Raw genomic sequence first — 22,041 nt, 5'->3', positions numbered from 1 at the left:
CTATTACGGTGCATTACATGCCCCTTTTGTCAAGTATCCGTAAATATTCACATAATCAGTGTTATTGTAGTGTGGACAGCCAGTTGTCATTATTTTCGGTTTAAGGGCTCAGTTCTGATTGATGAAAGCCTTAGATATGTACAACCATTAATGCCTGAGGTTTAGCAAAGAGTTTTCCGAACAGCTAAGGATTGGCAGAAGATTCGGGGGGCCTCTGAGTAATCACAAATGTCAGTGTTCAGAAGGTAAGCAAGATGGCTTGGATGTGAAATTGAGAAGGAGTTTTAATAGTCTGAAGGAACCTCAGGGGCTTACGGTTAGTCGGTGCTTCGATGAACAATGTCCCTGAGAAGGAGCTTCTGCGCCCCTGACTAGGGCAAGGAGCCACAATTAAATGACAGTGAGGAATTATGGGCAACGGATGGTATGCAGAACATTGGGCAACGGATGGTGTGCAGGAGTCATGGTACAATCAGGAGCCTTTAAATCCTGAGAGCAAGCAAGGCTTTGTGGACCTCCGAGAGAGCATGAACCTCAGGAAGCTGAAGGTGAGCTGCAGACTCAGGGGCCTAAATAAAACAATACCACTGAGGCAAATATTCAGTCCCAATGCCCACTAAGAGCAAGCAGGCGTTTTCAACATCTGGTGCTGATTATATGCAAAGCAGCAAGGGAATTATTCGGAAATCTGGAATCCAAAAGCACTAGAGTGAGAGCTGCAGCCTCTGAGATCTGAGCCTGAGCAGTACGCTCAGTGGACCAAAGAGTGGAAATGAGCTTACGGGTCCTACTGGAAAGTGGGTAGTTTATGTACCAACTGATAGGGAGTAAGAGCCTCAAGTCCTTAGAATGCACAGAACCTGTGAGTCCTTGAGGTGAGCAGAAGACTTGAGGATGACAATGAACCTCTGCGGCCATGTAGGTTCGAAGTGACTGAAAAGCCCTAAGGATGACCAGGAGTTTTAGGTCCTTACAGGGGATTCAGAAATCCCAGGGTGAGCAAAGGCTTGGAGTTCTAAGAGAGAGGAATACGTTCAGGGACCTGATGGTGAGAGCTTTATGGACCTGAAGGTATGTGTCAGAAGGCAGATGGGTGATTTGTGATGGATTATTGGTGTTTCCAGTCTTAGATGATGCTACTGGCTTTTGAAACTTTAAAAAGCGTAATTTATCACAAATATCTCCAAAAAATGAGCTCCTGATGATAACCACACAATGATTCATGAAAGGTTGCTATCTGCAAATGTAGGCCGCTTTTTTAAGGGGAGCTTGGGACAATTTTTCATCTCAATCTGACCCTGCAAGTCACCGACAGTGCACAGGTGCACTCGTCCAGTTCTAAATGTGTTTACATTTAATATTCAGGGATAGTGCCAAATTTGTAACACAGCAGCAGCTTACTAACATTACTGCACATAAATTTAGCAACACCCTCCCATTTCTCATATGAGAGGTCCTGTTTTGATCTAAGATAAACTTTTTTTAATGGATGTTGCATAACACATAAACACAATATTTCTCTGCCAAATGTATGTAATAGGCTCTCTCAAACCACCCACATTAAAAATACATTTAAGGAAATTGATTTTTTAAACTATCTGTTTAAGAATTAATCATGATCATCTGGGCAAGACTCCGCAGAACCGAGCTGGCTCTCTCACGAGCCCCCTGGAAAGGGCCCACTTTGCCCATGCCTTAAAATGTCTCTGGATGTTTTGGGCTGTGTGGGCTGTGAGAGCTGTGTGGGCTGTGTGGGCTGTGTGGGCTGTGTGGGCTGTTTGGACTGTGAGGGCTGTGAGGGCTGTGAGAGCTGTGTGGGCTGTGTGGGCTGTGTGGGCTGTGAGGGCTGTGTGGGCTGTGTGGGCTGTGAGGGCTGTGAGAGCTGTGAGAGCTGTGTGGCTGTGAGAGCTGTGTGGGTTGTGAGAGCTGTGTGGGCTGTGAGAGCTGTGAGGGCTGTGTGGGCTGTGAGGGCTGTGTGGGCTGTGTGGGTAATAACTGCACTTTCACAATTGCTTTATTAACCTTCCTGCTTTCTCAAATTTGCTTGAAAATGCACGATTTTGCTTCTTTTTTTCAAAATTTTCGTGGGGGGGGGGGTAACCCCCCCAAACCCCTCTTTTGGGGTTGGGGCTCGCTCGCTGCACTCGCTCGCTACGGTGCTGTATGCAAATCACTTTGCGCCCCACCACTTTCAAATGTCACCCATAACCCGTTATCTTATATTATTAACAAGAAATAATACTTAAGTTGATGATAACTTAGCATTGCTATTTCACTTCATTGCAGAGTGTCCTAACAAACTCGACTTTGGTGCAATTCCGAAATGAAAAACATTTGATGTCTGAAATTTTCAGAGTAAGTGCTCAATATTATAAAGAACATTTGTGTTCAGAAACAAATTGATTTTAATGAGTTTTTGAATTAATTTACTTGTTGCTAGTTTCCTGAAGTAGTGGTTTTAGGCCATACATGAAGTTGAACATTTCTATGTAACAATTACTGACAACATTGCAAAAGTTTATATATGATATGCATGATTTATTTCAGTATGCCTAAACTTAATTAGGAGTTTTGCTATACTAAAAGATTAAATATTTCATATAAACATGTTAAAATGTTTTTCTCTTTAGGCAGCATTATTTCATAGCCTTGTGCAATAGACTTGATGCGTTTTCAAATGTTGCTTTATTTGTTCTTTGTTCATGCGACATTCCTTATGATAACAAGGACAGTTAATTTCCCTTGTGTGTGAATGGTGGGACGCTGATTTTTCCCCATATCCTTAAAGAGTAACAAACTGAACAAGCTCTTTGTCTATTAACCTGTGAGGATGGAAGGACATTAATCTCTCATGACATATGTGGGAAATTATGCTGGAGTAACAATTTGTACCTGGAAAGACTGAAGAATAATCACACGATGCTCAGTCTATTGTGGACCGACCATTGATGTCATGATGACAAATATGAACTATTTAACCATGATGCACAGGAGGAGGAGTACTGCATTGCTGTATTCGCATTTTGATGCCCTGTTTGTGCCGTATGAGAGAGCTTAAGTCTAAGATCAGGCTGCCCCTTGACACTTTCCCTTGCCTCCAACCTGCCTGGCGAACTTCCTTTATTATGCCCCTTTTCTTTTTGTCCTTGCTGATGAACTTACCTGTCAGACGATTTGAATCAGTTTGGTGAGATACCCGCCCTGAATTTACCTGATTAATGCTCCATTCCCCATTGCCTCTTACCCTTGGATTTTACCCCTAGTTTAATTTTATCCCTTTGTCAATGCTTAGACAACCTTCGATAACCAACTCCTTGCTTTGTTGGTGATAGAAATTGTATTGCTCATCAAAACCCATCCTGTTATGGAATCGTTTATTTACGGTTAGATTACTTTAATTAAATATGTGATTTTATATTTTGAATTGTTAGATTTATGACTGAACTTCTTAAAATGTTACTTACATGCGTTGATTTTGGATCTTCAATACACTAACCAAATTCTCCAAAGTTGTCTGAGTCTTATTTTGTTGAATGTTATTTTACAGAAACTATGCTAACTTCTATAAATGTATAATGGAGACAGTCATAGTTTATTTTCAGAACATAGATTCTTTTGCTCTAGTTCTGTGTAGCCACGGCAGAGCTCTTAGTTTGCATGATTCATGTTAGACTAAACTTCTTCAGGAGCTTCGGTCTACCAATTGTCATACTGTACTTCCATAGCAGGGTCTTGAGAGTGTTTTATTTGAACCTGATTACCAATGTGTGAGTTGGCTACCAATTAATGGTCCTCATTGTGTAGCTGACATTTGGACATCCTGTTCCTTACCCCTCACTATGAGAGAGAAAGGTTAATCGGAAGACCATCAACTGTGAAGTGACGTATTGAGTCTGAGTAAAATCCTACTCCATGGGCCCAGTAGGAGTGTTTAGGTTAAGGTCATGAGAGTAAAAGCTTCCTGCGCTAACAGTCTCTTCATATAATGGCTTATATGAACTAAAACTAAGGAAAGGAATGACAGAAATGGGAATTTCCACTGGATAAGAGGAGTTGGTGCAAGTTTTTCCTACCATTGATGTTTAGCTGCCTCTGCAAATATCCATTAGTGGAATGGGGATGCCAAGGAATGGGCCTGAGCTCTCAGTAGCTAGGGTCTACATCCCAATAATGTTCACTGAACAACAATGAACACTAATGTTCTATTTAGGGGGAGGTTGTGTGACCAGGACGTGGCCTGGCAATTTTAGCTGAGTTACTCCTTCTGGGGTGGGGTCAATACTTATTTGCATGTGGCAGATCCACTTCAGCAATGACACAAATAAACTTAAAAGTGATTGAATGGAATACTGCACTACCCCGAAAGAATACACTGTTGGGTCATGCAATTACAAAGTTGGGTCATGTATTTCCAGTAATTACTTTCTGGCTGTTGCAAGAGGGATTGTTTTTTTCTAACTTGGTACATTTATGTCATGCTACAGAATTCAATAATATCACAAAGTCTGGGATGACTATATCACATTGTGAGTTCAAAGTCCTTAATAGAGCTGTATTATGGATACGGTACACTTTCTAACTCTGCCCCCGTGGTGCACACTTAAGTCTGTGCACTAGACAGACAGTGTCTACACACACCTGTTGAGGGATGTCCAGAGAAGGTCTCTGGGACTCCTTTTCCTTCCTTCTGATGAACGTGCTTGGTGATGCACTGACTGCCAGCCACCTCTATGTGGCACACAGTGCTCCTTGTGATGAACTCTTTGTGACTTTGTCACTAAATGCGAGGGCAAAGGCAATAGATCCTCTCACTCCACATGCAAATGAGGGACCGCTTCTTAGAGATCCTGCCAGCGCATTCATCGTCAGCACGATCTGCACAACCACGCAAGTATCTGTGGCCCCTTCTGTAAAACAAATATGTCCTAGGGTCCCAAAACATGGGTTTAAATCCTTCTTGTACCCTGTGGGCGTCATCTTTAATGGCCCTGGAGTATAGCCACGTGACTAAGTTGAATGAGATGAATCAAAATCTACTTACAACTGCTACTCTTGCAGACCATCACTTCTAGGAATAAGGACTGTAAGGCATGTGTTGTGAGCATTGGCAAACATAGATGCTGATAAAAATTTGGGGATATTAGAGGCGCCCTTTAAATAATTTTCTTTATTCATTTGAACACGTCAGACCTCATTAGAAAATATGCATAGTAATTTATGATCTATGGAAACAAGAATTGAATAATGTGCAAAATGTATATAAATTATAGATATTATTAGAGTTATATATGACATCGTAATATTGAGCTGATGTAAGGGAATGTATCGGAGCACTGCCTTGTTGATGTACTATATGTTAGATTAATATATTACAATATGGCCGAAAACTTTACAGCTGGTATGTTGGTATACAAACACAGTCCACTTTTTATGTTTCATTTTGATCATGTGCACGCAATGAAGTTTAAATGCCTGTTTGTTTGAATGTGGAATTACCCGTGAGCAAAGCGGTTTCGCCGAAACGCGTAGGGTAGTTTTTTGGCTTCAAAATATATTAATAAATCCTTATTTACAAGCAGACTTTGAATTGTGGACGATTCATTACTGTGAGGAGTGCATGGTACTCTTTGAGGTACGTGGACGTATATATATATATATATATATATATATATATATATATATATATATATTATATATCTTCATCCATGATCCCAAACTCACTAACATCCCACATAAGAGATACATCCACCTGAAACGCTTGTCTATCACTCTGGCTTCCACAGCTATTTCTGTCTCTTGATGCTTTTCAGTCTGTCTCACTACACACATTATAGGAGCTGTCCAAGGAAACAGGAGAGCTGGCTCCAACTTACACCCCTGTACTGCAGCAACCTTCAACGCCATCCTTACTCTCTTTATCCATGTTCCACAGACAAACTCTTCTGTTCCAGGTAATAGACATCCCTTTAGACTGCCTCGGTCCTGGGAGAGTTCAAAAGGCTACAATGCCACGGTGTCCCTCATGGGCCAACTCTAATAGCCGTTGCCTCAAGATCTTCGGTATGATAACTCTCGAGCCTCTCAGTATTATGCCTTCTTCTGAGACTGCAAACTCATCCTTATGTTTTTGAACTTTTGAAATTCAAAAGTATCAGCCAGAGGCGAGGTGCTTATCTCCATGATTGTGTTTCAACAAGTTTTTTTATGACAATCATGTCTTTGTCTGTGTTGGTGGCAGCAATGATTTGATCCACAGACAGAGCCACTGGTGTGCTGGATCTCACAATAAAATTAAGGTATTCTTCAGTGTTTCTGAATGTTGAACAATGACGATGTAGTGGGGCTGGTGAAAAGTAATCTGCTGGGTTGTGATCCATCCCAGGTTTGTGTACAACCTCATAGTCATACCCTTAAACCACACCTTTCAATGGAGCACCTTAGCTTTCGGATTTCCAAAAATAGTGAGCAACACCTGGTGATCCGTGATGACAGTAAAATGTTTTCAATAGAGGAATACATGAAATGTTCGCATGCCCACACCATAGCCAGACTCTCCTTCTCTGGCTGAGAAGAAGGCATATTCTGTTTCATACAAGCTTGGACTAGAATAGGCCCCAATATGTCTCTGAGCAATCAGATGGCCACTGTGTTGAGCAAGGATTGCCCCCAACCCTACTGGGCTCTCATCTACTGTGACTTCAGTGTGCGTCCTGGGGCCAAAGAAGACCGTTTCAGCTGCATTCTCGATTGCATGTTTTGTTTCTTTGAAACTTTGATTGCATTCAGGAGATCGCTGAAAAGAAACATTCCCCTTTATCTTTTTTATTCTTATACTTTTATAACTTTATTTCGGCCAGTTTGACCATAAAAGTACAGATAAAATAGCATACAGTTAACTACTTTGAAGAAAATATAGAAAACCAAATATATACAATTTTGGCAATTGAATAAAAACATAGCCAGTTATGGCCTAAAATAGTATAAAATACAGTACAATCTATGGTAGCAGCTGAGTGTTTGGGGGTTCACTTCATATGAGTCACTGTAACAATCAAAGATAGGGAATGGTGATAACAATTATAAAGTGCATGTGCCAAATATAAAAATAGTTCACCAGTCGAGATTTAACAAATCGGAGCTTTAACTACTCCAGTAAAAGCGTTCGATTCTCAGAAGCATCAAACCAGTATAAAGATAAATTCCTATTAAAAATAAATTACACCAGTACAATAGTTTCAGTTTGAATAAATAATTCCTTTGCAATACCATAGTTAAACAACAGGTGTGCAGGGGTTCGATCATCATTAATGTAGTTTTTCCTTCTTTTTTCTTTTCAAATTAATTTTAAAAATACTCTTGAAGTGCACCACATAGAGAATAGGAAACCTGTTACCGAATAATCTATAGGGAGGCTAGTGTCATTTTTCAATATCCTGTAGGCCTCAGAACAGTGCCTGGTTCCAAAGTTTCTGCATATCTGGGCCAGCCACCGTTTTCTTGCTTTGAGGTATCTGGGGCAACAAAAGAACACGATAATCTGTTTCTGTGGAACAATCAGAAGCCGGAAACCCCAGGGTCTGCAAGCCCACCCATTTATTTGTAAAGGAGCGGAGTGGCAACACCCCATTTCTGAACTGGAGGTAGAGCTTCCTGGATCCTGCCGACTTGATGTCGTTCAGTGCCGGCTCTAGGCTATACCGATACCGATCCTTAATTTCAGAAAAAGCTGCAGTTAACTTGCCTGCTAAGGGATTTCTCTGCAGCGGAGCCATTTTTTGCTTCCAGTAACAGTACTTCAACTCTTTTCTAGACACTATGACACATGCCTGTTCTGGGTTGTCCCAGAGATTACCCCGTCCCATATTCACTAAAGTATGTCGAACGTGAGAGAGCCAGGGTAATCTCCTCGTCCCTGGTACGCTCATCACCTCTCTAAATTCGTCCCTATATTCTACGAGTTCAGGGGTAGCCCACAGACGCCGCCAGTAAAAAATAGGTCTGAGATGAACTTCTTCAGCAATGGCCCTTACCCCTAGGTCCAGGCAGAGCGGCACGAGTGGGGAGCTCCAAGGGAGACCAAACAGTTGCCTACAAAAGGTGTTTTCTATCTTCGTAATACTGTCAGGACAATGATGACCTCTCTGCCCCATGCAATGCCACTAACCTGGCTTGAACCTTGTATATTTCTATTGCTGGACTCACAGGTTTGTGACTGGATTTTGAAAAGACCTTTGCTAGGCCCCCTGCTGTTTGTGCTAATTTCAGGGTTGATTTTTTAGTTTGAGCCCCCCAATCCATTGTTTCAGTGATGGTTATGCCGAGATAGTCGAAAGCAGATACTCTCTCTAGGGGTTTACCATTAAGAGAAGGATTTGATCTGTAACTTTTGGCTGAGTTTAACACCATGATTTTTGTTTTTTGGAGGTTAATCTCAAGCCCTCTTTCTTTACAAAAGGCATCAAATCTGTTAAGTACCCTCTGTAACCCCATAGGAGATTTTGATATCAATAGTGTATTATCGGCAAACATCATAGCTGGAATTGTAAGTGTTGTCAGCTTAGGGAAGTCCAGGTCTTTCTCTGTGAGTAGAAAATCAACTAACCCATTTATAAACAGACTGAGGAGGGTCGGGGCGAGAACACATCCCTGATGGACACCTCTGCCTACAGGGATGGGGGCTGTGAGTTTTCTTTCCGTACCATACATAATTTGGGCGTAATTGCCTTCATGTAACTGCCTCAGGATTTGGCATAGGTATACCGGGACCCCATCTCACAGAGAACCGCCCACAGCTTGTCTCTTGGGACCAGATCAAATGCTGATTTCCGGTCTACAAATACTAGGTAGAGGCTGCCACCCTCCACACACACGATCTTCCAATGCAGTATCTGTTGTCTGAGAATCTGATCCAGTGTGGACTTTTTTCTCTGCACCCTGCCTGTAGGGGACTGAGTATCTTATGCTCCTCCATCCAACTCTGCAACCGAAACAAAAGCACTCGAGCAAAAATGGGGCACTCACTGTGGAGAAATTGTGAATGTATCTTGAGCAATAACTAGCCATGCCTAGAGAGGACTGCAGGATGGCAACATTTGGGGAGGGCAAGCAAATTACAGTGTTTACACCTTATCTGTTTCTTGTCATTCCCCCCATAAAATAATATGTGCCCAAGAAACATAAGTTTGGTTTTCTGGAATTCTCATTTTGTGGCTTTCAAATTCAGACCTGCATCAGCAAGTTAACTGGCTTACTAGAGAAAGGGCTTTGTTGTGTTCCTTTTGAGTGTTTTCAAAAACCAGTATGTCATCACTGTACTTGAAAGCATGTGTAACAGGTTGGATTACTGTGTGGATACCATCCAGAAACATCTCAGCAGCTGAGATACTCCAAAGCTCAGCTGCTTATATCTGAACAAACCAACATGAGTTGGGAAAAGTGGTAATATATCAGCAGTTTTCTTCTAGCTCAAGTTGCTGTTATACATTGTTTAGGTCAAGTTGGGATTTTTTTTTAGCTTCTTTCAGCTGCATGATCATTTTTTTTTTAATTGAGATTCTTAAGGGCCATTCTTAATCATAATACAGAAAACAAAATTCATATTATAGTTTTCACAATATATACTATACAATCATGTCTAAAATTTTAATCAAACTTATTCCCCTATATTTTATCAAATTTTCTCATCCCCCCAATTCTTTTTTTTTTTAGGATTCAAGATATATGAATGTACTTCCAGAAAGACAATTAATAATGTAACTTTCCAAAAACATTTACAAAGAAGGGCAGCAAGTGTGATCAAAATGTACAGTTATCCAATTATCAACAAATTAATGACCAATGAGCTCAAGTACTAGAAATAAAATAAAAACCTAACCAAATTTGAAAATGATAAACAGATTGCAGGGCACTAAGCACTCATTTTTTAATTATTTTTTTTAAATAGTTTTTATTGTTGCATTGATTGTTAAATACATATACATATAAGCACCTCATCATTACACAGCTTAGCTTTTCCTATTGTTGCCATCAAAAACAGTAGAACAATGCAATTTTCATTTTTATCTGCTTCATTGCACAGTATTTAACCTTACATTAACTCCCCCATCCCTCCCCCCTCAGCACTCAGTATGTATAGTATTCTACATCAGTTAGGCAACGCCTCGCAGCAGTATATCTATAAGATCGTCATAACTGCCAGCTGTCCTCCCTTTACTTAGCGAATGTTACATATCAGATCAACTAGTTCCGCAACCCGAGCTGCAAGTGAATCGGGGGTGATTTTCATTACCTATACAAAGGTAGCACAAGGTATTGAGCACAAGTGCTTATTTTCAGAGTACCTTTCTCTATTATGGGTACTCACTCAAGGTGCACCGTGGTGCATGTTTCAAACTCCACCATTAACGAATTCCAGTCCAGTGAGATGTGTGTCTTTCTAAGGCCTCTACGTTCCTCCCTTTGTAATTCCAGACCGGCTTTCCCCCACCTCAACACCTCCCCGTGCCAGGTCTCAATGTCCGGCGGCTTAGCCGATTTCCATCTCATTGCTATCGTTCGTTTAGCCAACAGCAGAGCCAGGTCTACAAACCTAGGGGTCGATTAGGATCGCGGTTTTTCCGCATCCTCGGGGCCGGCGGAAGGCACCGCCGGCCCAGAGGATGCGGAAAAACCGCAGCGGACTGACCAAAGACCCACCGCCACATTAGGATGGCTGGTGGGTCCTGGTTTCCGTCCGCAGCTTTTCCGCCGCGGCTGGCTTACAACCGCGGCGGAAAAGCTCTAATATGGTGATGGTGTCTGTCAGACACCGTCCACCATATTAGGATGGCCTGTAAAGTATACCTTTCCGCGGCGGGTTTTCCGCCGTGGAGAAACATACGGAACTTCACTGCGGGGGCCCGTTGCGGGCCCCCTAGGTGAAGGGGGGGTGGGGGGTGCACATGGGGGGTACCTATGGTACCCCCCTGCATTTGCATGCAGAAAGCGGCAGGCACCGCGCGGTGCCTGCCTCTTACTGCATGCAAATGCAATGCGTGCATTTTTAACATTGCGGCGGGTGCAGCTTGAAGCTCCACCCGCCGCAATGTTAAAAATAGAGGATGTGACCGCAACCCTTGCGGTCACATCCTAATTGCACAGGAGGGAACTCCGCATGCCATGCGGAGGTTCCCTCCTGCTCTGGGGTCGCGGACGGATCCTAATGACCCCCTTAGTGGCAACACTCCTCTTCTTTTCCGTGTGGCCCAGACCTAAAATTCCACACAACAAGGACGTATAAGGCCTGTCCGGGGCCACTGCCATCAGAATCTCATGAATCTTTACCCAGTAATACCCGAGCTTGGGGCAGTCCCAGAACATATGTATTAGTCCTGCATCAGTCACGGCACATCTAGGACAGGTATCCGCTGATTCTGGGAAGATAGCATGTAGTCTGTGTGGGGTTAGGTATGCTCTATGTACTATCATTAATTGGATAAACTTAAACTTTGGATTGCGCGCCACTTTCTTGGGGTACTTCAGCACCTTCTCCCACTCGCTATCCCTGAGAGCTCTGCCCGCCTCCACTTCCCAGCGGGTCCGTAGCGGCTGCAACGATACCGCTCTGCCCGCCCGAATTCCATTGGTCAGCCACTTCGTCAGATGGCTTCCCATCCCCATCAGGTATTGCATTGTGAGTAGCGTGTTCGTGACTGGTTCCGTTCCGTCTCGCATCCAGTGTATGGTAATGTAATGTGTTAACTGCGCATGTGTGAGGAATAACGCCCTCGGAGTTTGGTGCAACCCGGCAAAGTCTGCATGCGGCAAAAGTTCGCCCTCCGAGAAAAAATCCCCAACTTGTAGTACTCCTGCATCGTGCCATGGCTTTAGTCTGCGTTCCGTGAGTGTACCAGTCCCTAAGGGAATTCCTAATAACGGGATCGTGGGCGCGTACATAGAGTGCTTATTAGTGTATTTTACCGCAGCCTTCCAGTGTTTAAGTGCTAGTCCGAGCAAAGGTGGGGCAGAGTCCGGTATCTTAGCGTGTGGGAGTAGTAGGCAGTGTAATGTTCCTCGTGCTCTATCAGCTTCGGACATATTAAGTTCATGGAGGTTGCGTCCTGCTAGCCAATAGGCCAGCAATTGAAGCTGACACGCATAACTATATGCAATCAGGTCTGGAACCCCCATACCGCCCCTGTCTGTCGGAAGTTGCAATTTCGCCAGACTGATGCGTCTCCTGCCTGTCCCCCACACTAGTTCCGTTAAGACCGTGTTTAGAGTTTTGAAAAAAGGGGGGGTATCAGTATTGGTAAGTTTGTGAAATAATATATCAGTCTGGGTAGGACCACCATCTTGGAGATCGCAACTCTACCTGCCACTGAGAGCGGTAATGTGTTCCAGAAGCAAACCTGTGCTTTCAGGGTGCCCAGTGCCCTGGTTACCCTCCAACAGGTCCTGGGGTCTCCTATAAATCTGTATACCCAAGTATTTGAAAGTCTCTGGCGCAATCTGGAATCTGTGCAGCCAAAACTGTATCTGTGTGTCCTCAAGAGACCCATGAAAACAGAATCCATAGGATTTGCCCTCATTAATCGTGAGTCCTGACAGACCTCGAAAATCACTGAAGATCTCCGGCAGCGGTGTAAGTGGGTGTGTCATATCTCTAAGGAATAATAATATGTCATCCGCATAAGCGGAGATGACATGATGGGTATTAAGACTGGTTATTCCCTTGTTAACCGCCATAGTCCGAACCTTCACTAGTAAGGGCTCTGAGGCGATAATGAAGAGCAGGGGCGACAGTGGACAACCCTGTCTAGTACCCTTCTCAATGTCAAACTGCTCTGAAACACAAAGGTTAGTACGGACACGCGCGGTGGGTCCGTAATAAAGCAGTCGCACCCACGCAATGTATTCAGGCGGAATGCCGAATTTGCTCATTACTGCAAACATGTAGTCCCATCTTAGTGAGCCAAAAGCTTGTCTAAGGTCCAGGGAGATACACCCCTCAGTGTCTCCATTCCCACCACCCTGCGACATCAGTTGACTCAGTCTTCGTGAATTAAGTGCGGTGCTCCTCCCTGGTACAAAACCACATTGGTCTGGGTGTATTATGTCTGTGACGCATTGGGACAATCGGGTCGCCAGTAGTTTACTGAGGATTTTGTAGTCAGCATTCAATAGTGACAGTGGCCGATAATTCTCTAGTCGTAGGGCGTCTCTGCCTGGTTTCAACAGAGATACAATCAGTGCCTGCAACGTCGTTCTGGGCAGTGCGTTATCTTCTAGGGCTTCCCTGTACATCGTGAGCAGCCTCGAGGCCAGGGTATCAATTTACGTCAAATAAAATTCAGCCGGCAGGCCATCCGATCCAGGGGCATCCCCCCGATTCCTAATGCATACATTTGCTCGCTTTTCTTGACTCTTTTCATTTTCTGCAGCCATTCCTGAATACAAGGAATCTGAACTGAACGCCAATTCTGCAAAAGCAAAGATCTGGCAACCGCTATTGCAATATACATTAATTTGACCAACTGATCAGAAAGCGCGAGATCTAAATCAATACCATTAAGCATTAATTTAACATTCAAAGGAATTGCAATCTTCAAATACCTTTGACAGTATGAAAAGATATCGTCCCAAAATGGCTTAATTTTAGAACAATAAACAATAATATGAGACAAATTGGCCGGGGCATAATGCAAACATCTAAAACAATTAGCAGAGGTATTAGGATACATTTTAAATATCGCTGCAGGAGTACGATATAGTAACCATTTTCCAAAATATAGCATTCTACGCCAATTGGCTCCTTTTAATACACTAAAGTTAAGTTTATTTATAATCCTCCATGTACTCAGAGTTAACACATGATTCTCTTGGTTTAGCCATTTATCAGTCGCTTTTGAATTCGTGTCCGATTCCCGGCTCTGTGCTATGCATTTTTTCCACGCCCCAGGTTTCCTTGGCTGTTCGTCAAAAAAAATATCATTGATCAATTGGGTAGGGAAACTAATTTGTTCGAGATCTAATTGCTCCAGGATTATATAAATTATATTATATGACCCAACCAATAAAAAAATTCCGGGAATCCGCACCATCATCTCTGACGGAGTTATCCATAGACCGTTATATACAAAATCCATTATTATGGTAAACCCTACCCTCGCCCAATTGGCGACTATCTCAGCTCCTATTTTAATCCCTAAAAATGGGAATGCACTTATTAGGGGCGTTGTTAAATTAAATAGAGAGAGAGCATATCTTTTAAGCATAGTAGACCGTTTTTTATTAAACCAAACCAACATCTTATAGCGAGCATGTTTTGGGAGTTTGAAAACCTGCAGGGGGGAGGGTTTCTGAAATTCCGACCAAATTAAATCAAAAAAGAAATTGATAAACAAACCTTGACTATTACTATAATTTTTAAATCTTGATAAATATTGCGCCAAATATGCGTTATAGTAGTCCCTTAAGTTGGGCAGAGAAAGGCATCCTTGATCTAGCTCCTCATAAAGAGTTCCGATTGCAATCCGGGGTGTCTTTTTTAGCCCAAACAAAGGCCAAAAACAAAGATTCTACCCTAGAAAAAAAAGTGCCTGGCAAAAAACAGGGAATGGTGGAAAAAAGAAAATTACATGAAGAAAGGATGGACATTTTAATTAGAGCGACTCGCCCAAGAATGGACAATGGGAGCAAATTCCACTGTGTAAGCATTGTACGTATTTTCTTAAGAAGGGGATCAAAATTGAGTCTATACAAATCATTCACTGAAGATGAAAAAAAAAAACAAGGTATCTTTTAGATGTATTATTAATGCAAGAAGTAAGATCGGAATGTAGGTCTGGGATTATTTCCCCACACACCAAAATTTCGGTCTTCTTTTTATTAATTCGGTATCCCCCCAGAGCCTCAAATTCTTCGAAGATCTGAAGAGCCTGTACTTGGGATTGTACATTAGGCTTAATTATCAACATAATGTCATCCGCATAAAGCTTAATCTTTGCCATGGATGGAATAGGAGGAGAGATATACATACAATTCCTAATTGCTACTGCTAGCGGTTCGATAAAGAATGCAAACAAGGCAGGTGACAATGGGCAACCTTGCCTCGTGCCCCGCTTGACTACCACTGTACCTACCATGGCGGTATTGATAATAATATTGGCTTTCGCGTCAGAGTATAAATTTCGAATTAGATTTATAATTCTCCCAGGGATCCCAAAATTGTGTAAAATAATAAAGAGAGTCTCCCACACTACCAAATCAAAAGCTTTTTCTGCATCTAACAATAAAACCAATGCTGGAACCCCACGTGTTTCAAAATAATCTAAAGCCTCAATTAAGTAGTGTGTATTAATAATCAGTTGTCGTCCTGAGATAAAGCCATTTTGGTCTGGATGTATCAAAGTTGTTGCAATGTTATTGAAACAAATTGAAAGTAATTTTGTAATGATTTTGTAGTCGGAATTTAATAGTGTGATAGGCCGATAAGAATTGGGGTCTTTAGTTACCTTCCCCTTCTTCAGAAAACTCACCACCATTCCCTCTCGAAATGACTCCGGAATTGGACCCCCTTCCAACAAAGAGCAGAAAAAACACTAAAGAAAGCCTTAAAAAACTTAGCTGGAAGCCCATCTGGGCTGCAGGCCTTTCCATTAGGGAGGTTTTTCACTACTAGCTCCAATTCTTCCATCGAAAATGGGGTAATCATCGCCAAATAATCTGTATGGGAGAGCGTAGGTAAAACATTTTTTCCCAGAAATTCGGTTAATTTAGAGTAATCAATCTTGTGTTGCTGACTGTAAATATTATTGTAGTGGGCAAACATTATTTTCCCTATGTCCGCCGAATCAGAAACATCAGCCAGAGTCACAGGGCATTGTAGCACCCGGATCAAATTTGCCGTAGCCTGTTCTCTAGCTTGCCAGGCAAGGAACTTCCCCGTGAAATTGCTTTCCTCATAGATTTTTTGGGAATGCCTTCTAAACCTTTCCTCGCTCTGGGCGTAAAAGTATGTGTTTAACTCACATTTAGCTTTATTTAACTGATTTTGAATATCGGGAGAGGAATTCTGTAGTCTTATATCCGTCAACGTCTGAATTTTATGCTGCAATGAATTCTTAGTAGACCTAGAAATGGCAAATATTGCAGCGTCCTTCCCAATAACTATACCGCAAATGAACGCTTTCAGTGAGTCCCAAATAATGTTCAGTGGGGCTGTGCCCATATTACGTGCAATAAAATCTGTGATCTCTGATTTTAGCGAAACAACCCATATCTCCTCATTCAAATACATTTTATTAAACACCCAGCATTTAGGTATTTTCGTGACTATCCCCAAAATGAGTTCAGCAACTAACATAGCGTGGTCAGAAAATCCATTATGTAAAAATTTCAAAAAACTCAAATTCAGCGGTCTTGAAACAAGAAAGAAATCGATACGAGAGGAAGACTTGAACCTTCCTGACCAACACGAATACTCTTTTTTTAAATGGATTTTGAATACGCCAGGGGTCACATAAATCAAGTGTTCTTATATAATTACATATAGATTTCAGTGATTTGGGTTTAGCTTGTTTACGTGAGTGTGAGGTGGAGTCTAACTTGGGATCCATAACAATATTGAAGTCGCCTCCAATAACAATATCCCCTCCCACCATCAATAATGATTGAAATAAGTCTTCATACATTCTAAAGTTGTCATCGACCGGGGCATAGAAACTTGCAAAAGTGATGGGTCTTGGCCTATTTAGGATTTTGCATGTTACCCAACACCAACGACCCGGGCCGCCCTCACCTGTTTGCAAAACTTCAGCTTGTATATTCTTGTTTAAGAAGACGGCAACACCCCGCTGTGATTCAGGAAATGACAAAAAGCCCCGATACGATTTCCATGTTTTAAACATAAAAAATTCTTCTATTTTTGACAGGGGAATATATGTTTACTGTAGTAGTATTACAGAGGGGTTCTCAGATTTAATCCATAATTCAATAGCACACATTTTTTTTTTATTATTTAACCCATTTACATTAAAAGAAATTATTTTCAAACTTTCTCTAGTAGTCATTCAGCTAGATATTCTATACCAAAAAACCAATAACACATTTCTATTCGCCCAGCCTCTTTGTAAATGATCCCCTCTTTTTTTACATAACTCTAACAGGACTCTCTGACAGAGAAAAATAAAACATTTTTAACCAGCATTGCACCAAGACACTCTTTTTTCCAATACTTTTTTTTGCCCCCCACCCCTGTAACCACCCCCTCCCCCCAACTGTGGCCTATTCCCTAACACCTTACCCACGCTAGCCACAGAATCCTACCCCCTGACCTTGGGGTGTCCTGTAATTACACCCCCTAACCCCTCCAGAGACCCCCTACCCTCCCCCCCTCACCCCTCCCAAAAAAGAAGTATACACAAAATTTTAAATTCCTCAAACTAACTAAAAAGTACGTTTTGGAACAAATTGCGCAGCCTGGCTACATCTAACCCCTTTGTCCCTGTGAAATCTCCCTAAGCAAATCCTGTGCCTCATCCACATCCGACGAGATATAAAATTTGCCTTTGACCAGGACTTTAAGCTTAGATTGCTGTGCGATCATAGCTTGAGCGCCCTTGGCTTTGAAAAGGTGAAGAATCTTTACGAACTCTTTTCTTCTGCGCGCTGCCGCAGCAGACATCTCCGAAAATATCCGACATTTACTTGACTCAGTCACCACAAATTGTATTTGTTGAATAGCTTTGGACAAAATAGTCTCTTTTATTCAAACATCTGCGAAATTCAACAAAATAGTGCGAGGCAGTGTCGAATTGGGGAATGGTTGAGCAGGGACCCGATGTGCTCTTGTTATCATTAAATCTCCTTCATGACCTGGAACCACTCTCTGATGTAAGAAAGACGTAACCCACTGGATCATATCGGTCCCCTCCATACCTTCAGGGACTCCCACTATTCGCAGGTTAGATCTCCTATTATAATTTTCAAGGTTGTCTAGTTTTGCCTTCAATGTACGTGTGGATTTAGAGATAATTTTAACATCTTTTTTTGTCTCTGTCATCTGGTCTTCCAGGCTAGAAATTCGACTCTCTGCTTCCTGAAGTCGAGCTGGAAGGGTGGAAATTGTGTCTTCAATTGTATCCAGACGCTGTTGAATTGAAAACAGTTCTACCTTTTGGGACCTCTTCACCTCCCTTACTTCGTCCAGAATTAGGTTTAGCATGTCCTTTACCGTCATTTGCATCTCTCCCATGGTCTCAGTGTGCGCACCTAACAAAGGACTAAATGGAACAGAGGAGTCGGCTGACTTGACTGCGTCTTGTGACATTTGAAGTGATAGAGACTCTACGCCTTTCTCCCTTCCATGACCTGAAAGGTCTGGGAGTCTATCCCCTTGCGATAAAGTCAGAGAAGGGGCCAAACTGGAAGCAGTCCCATTGTTGAATACAAGACCGGGGCCCCGAGAAGGCTCTCCCACTTCTAAATTGCCTGAGGAGACACCAGGTGCTAGCAAAGTATTTATGGGATTAGTAGGATTAGTGGTTGCTTTTTTTTCAAACAAAGGGAACTGTTTCGAAGCCGGCGTTGAAGTTTTCCCACTCACCAGGCTGTAAACCGTCGTGACCCCCGTTCATTTTTTCTAACTCAGGTAAGCCTATTCGACCTGTCGGGGTGGTCTGAGAAGGTTGCTCAGTAAGGTATCCCTCCAGTTCATCCGAGCTCCCGCCAGAAACATAATCTTTTCCTTCATCCATCGACTTTGCAGCATTCTCTGCATCCTTGGCCTTTTGGCGGCGAGCTTTCACCTTGTTACGTGCGTTCAGAAGTTTACCCATCTTGGTTTTGGATAACTGTGATAGCAGGGGGATAATAGAGAAAAATCTGTCTCAGTGTTTAACTGCGTTGATATCCCCTACGACCACTCAGTGAGGATAGAATCACAGTATTTAAGAAATCTTCTAATTGCTTTTTTTCCTTGCCAGCCTTAATATTCAATGCTGCAATGCTCCAATCCTTTGAACTGAAATCTGGCAGGCAAAAAAAAAAAAGGTCGAGGCGGTTTGAAGGAGAGAAAGGCCACCACAGCAGTAATTCAGCTTTCTATCCGCTTTGCCTCTCCCAATACAAACGTTGAAGTGTGCCCGCTATGGATAAATTGATTCTTTATACATAAGAAAGCGGCCATATAATTGTCCGTAGCCGCCTTTCCAGCTCGCGGCTTTGTGCTCTCCTTCAGCGGCCCCCCGCCTGCAAGATCCGATCAAGGAATCCACCGCCGCAAACACCCACACCTCACCACAGCCGCGGAGCAATCGCTCACCCGGATTAAGCCACTGCAGCTGTCCAACCTCGAATGTGTCGCTTACTGGCAGCGCTGCCTCACCAATTCAAGAAACACGGCTCCTGGCACTCCATCAGAATCGGAAGGTCCGAAAACGCCAGCCAGCCTGCCTGCCGCAGACGCGGCTCGCCGCCATCGTACACGAGGGAAGGGGGAGGGGTCACAGGACAGCTGCATGATCATGTCTGCTATGTGGAGATCAGGGTGTCTCTCCCTCTCAATGGCCATGTTTGGCTGGCGCATATCAATGCAAATGCATACTGCTCCACTACTGACTTTCTTTAGTACTACTATATGGGTGAAACCCATGGTGTGGGGCCTGTGGAACATTCAATTATGTCATGTTTCAAAAGTGTTACTAACTCTCTCTCTATAGCTTCTTGAAAATGATAAGCGACTCTCCAGTGCTGCTGGGCAACAGGACAAATGTCTTCATTGATATGAAGCTGTTCTTTTATATTCTTGAGCTTTCCCATGTCATGAAACAACAACGGGAATTGGTTCATAACATCAGGCTGGGCACATAGGTTATAGTTGAGGGATATTAAGCCCATGTCAGCTGCTGTGACAAAACTGAGTAAGAATGTACTTGATGAGGTTCCTTTCAGAGCATGAATGGTGGCTTGTACAAACATCGTTTTGTGTTGCATTGCCGATGTGAATGACCGTTGGCTATGTAACGGTTTAGAAGCTGCCCAAGTATACACTTTACAGTCTGAAGGAGTGAGGAGGAGCACAGGCGAGAGGCTGTTGAATTTTTTCACTGACATGATATTAATCAATGCCTCACTGGTTATGAAGTGGTTGTCCTTCCCACAACCTTTATAGATTTGTCCGAGGGCTGGACATTTGCCCTCATGGGGAAACAAAAATACACATCGGAATCATAGTTTTGTTTTCTTCAAGGAGTTTGCATCTCTTTTGTGCTTACTATTCATAGCCTACGCTGATTCATTGTGCGCTGTCCCTGCTTCCATGTCAGCAGCTTGTTGTTCTGCTCATTCCTCTCTTCTGGCAACCATCAGCATTTTTGTGTAGACCGAGTATCTCTCTGAACATGTGCCATCTAAAAGAATCTGAAAGGCAGCTACAGATGACTCTGAGGCACAAGGGTTCTTCATCTGGAAAATCCGTGAACTTGTAATGTTTAATAAGTGCTTCAAGTCTTTCAATAAATTCATCCATTATTTCACCAGTCTGTTGTTGTGCTTTGCTGAAGATATACCTTTCATAGTCAACATTCGGCATTGCATTGAATGTGGCTTCCAGCGCTTCATTCACACACTCATCAGCAGCAGACTCGACTACGGCAACGCACTCTACACAGGCATCACCTAGAAACTCCTCAGGACACTACAGAACGTTCAAAACACCGCATCCAGACTGGTCCTCAAAATCCCTTGCTGCAGCCACATCTCCGAACACCTACGAGAACTCCACTGGCTCCCAGTCAACAACAGTCACCTTCAAGCTCCTCACACACACTTACAAAGCCCTCTCCAACGCAAGACCAGCATACCTGAACCACTGCCATCAGAATCTCATGAATCTTTACCCAGTAATACCCGAGCTTGGGGCAGTCCCAGAACATATGTATTAGTCCTGCATCAGTCACGCCACATCTGGGACAGGTATCCGCTGATTCTGGGAAGATAGCATGTAGTCTGTGTGGGGTTAGGTATGCTCTATGTACTATCATTAATTGGATAAACTTAAACTTTGGATTGCGCGCCACTTTCTTGGGGTACTTCAGCACCTTCTCCCACTCGCTATCCCTGAGAGCTCTGCCCGCCTCCACTTCCCAGCGGGTCCGTAGCGGCTGCAACGATACCGCTCTGCCCGCCCGAATTCCATTGGTCAGCCACTTCGTCAGATGGCTTCCCATCCCCATCAGGTATTGCATTGTGAGTAGCGTGTTCGTGACTGGTTCCGTTCCGTCTCGCATCCAGTGTATGGTAATGTAATGTGTTAACTGCGCATGTGTGAGGAATAACGCCCTCGGAGTTTGGTGCAACCCGGCAAAGTCTGCAGGCGGCAAAAGTTCGCCCTCCGAGAAAAAATCCCCAACTTGTAGTACTCCTGCATCGTGCCATGGCTTTAGTCTGCGTTCCGTGAGTGTACCAGTCCCTAAGGGAATTCCTAATAACGGGATCGTGGGCGCGTACATAGAGTGCTTATTAGTGTATTTTACCGCAGCCTTCCAGTGTTTAAGTGCTACTCCGAGCAAAGGTGGGGCAGAGTCCGGTATCTTAGCGTGTGGGAGTAGTAGGCAGTGTAATGTTCCTCGTGCTCTATCAGCTTCGGACATATTAAGTTCATGGAGGTTGCGTCCTGCTAGCCAATAGGCCAGCAATTGAAGCTGACACGCATAACTATATGCAATCAGGTCTGGAACCCCCATACCGCCCCTGTCTGTCGGAAGTTGCAATTTCGCCAGACTGATGCGTCTCCTGCCTGTCCCCCACACTAGTTCCGTTAAGACCGTGTTTAGAGTTTTGAAAAAAGGGGGGGTATCAGTATTGGTAAGTTTGTGAAATAATATATCAGTCTGGGTAGGACCACCATCTTGGAGATCGCAACTCTACCTGCCACTGAGAGCGGTAATGTGTTCCAGAAGCAAACCTGTGCTTTCAGGGTGCCCAGTGCCCTGGTTACCCTCCAACAGGTCCTGGGGTCTCCTATAAATCTGTATACCCAAGTATTTGAAAGTCTCTGGC

This window comes from Lissotriton helveticus, chromosome 10 (genome assembly GCF_964261635.1).
Source record: "Lissotriton helveticus chromosome 10, aLisHel1.1, whole genome shotgun sequence".
Classification (NCBI taxonomy): Eukaryota; Metazoa; Chordata; class Amphibia; order Caudata; family Salamandridae; genus Lissotriton; species Lissotriton helveticus.
The sequence above is the reverse complement of the archived record's forward strand: the minus strand, read 5'-3'. Positions refer to the sequence as shown.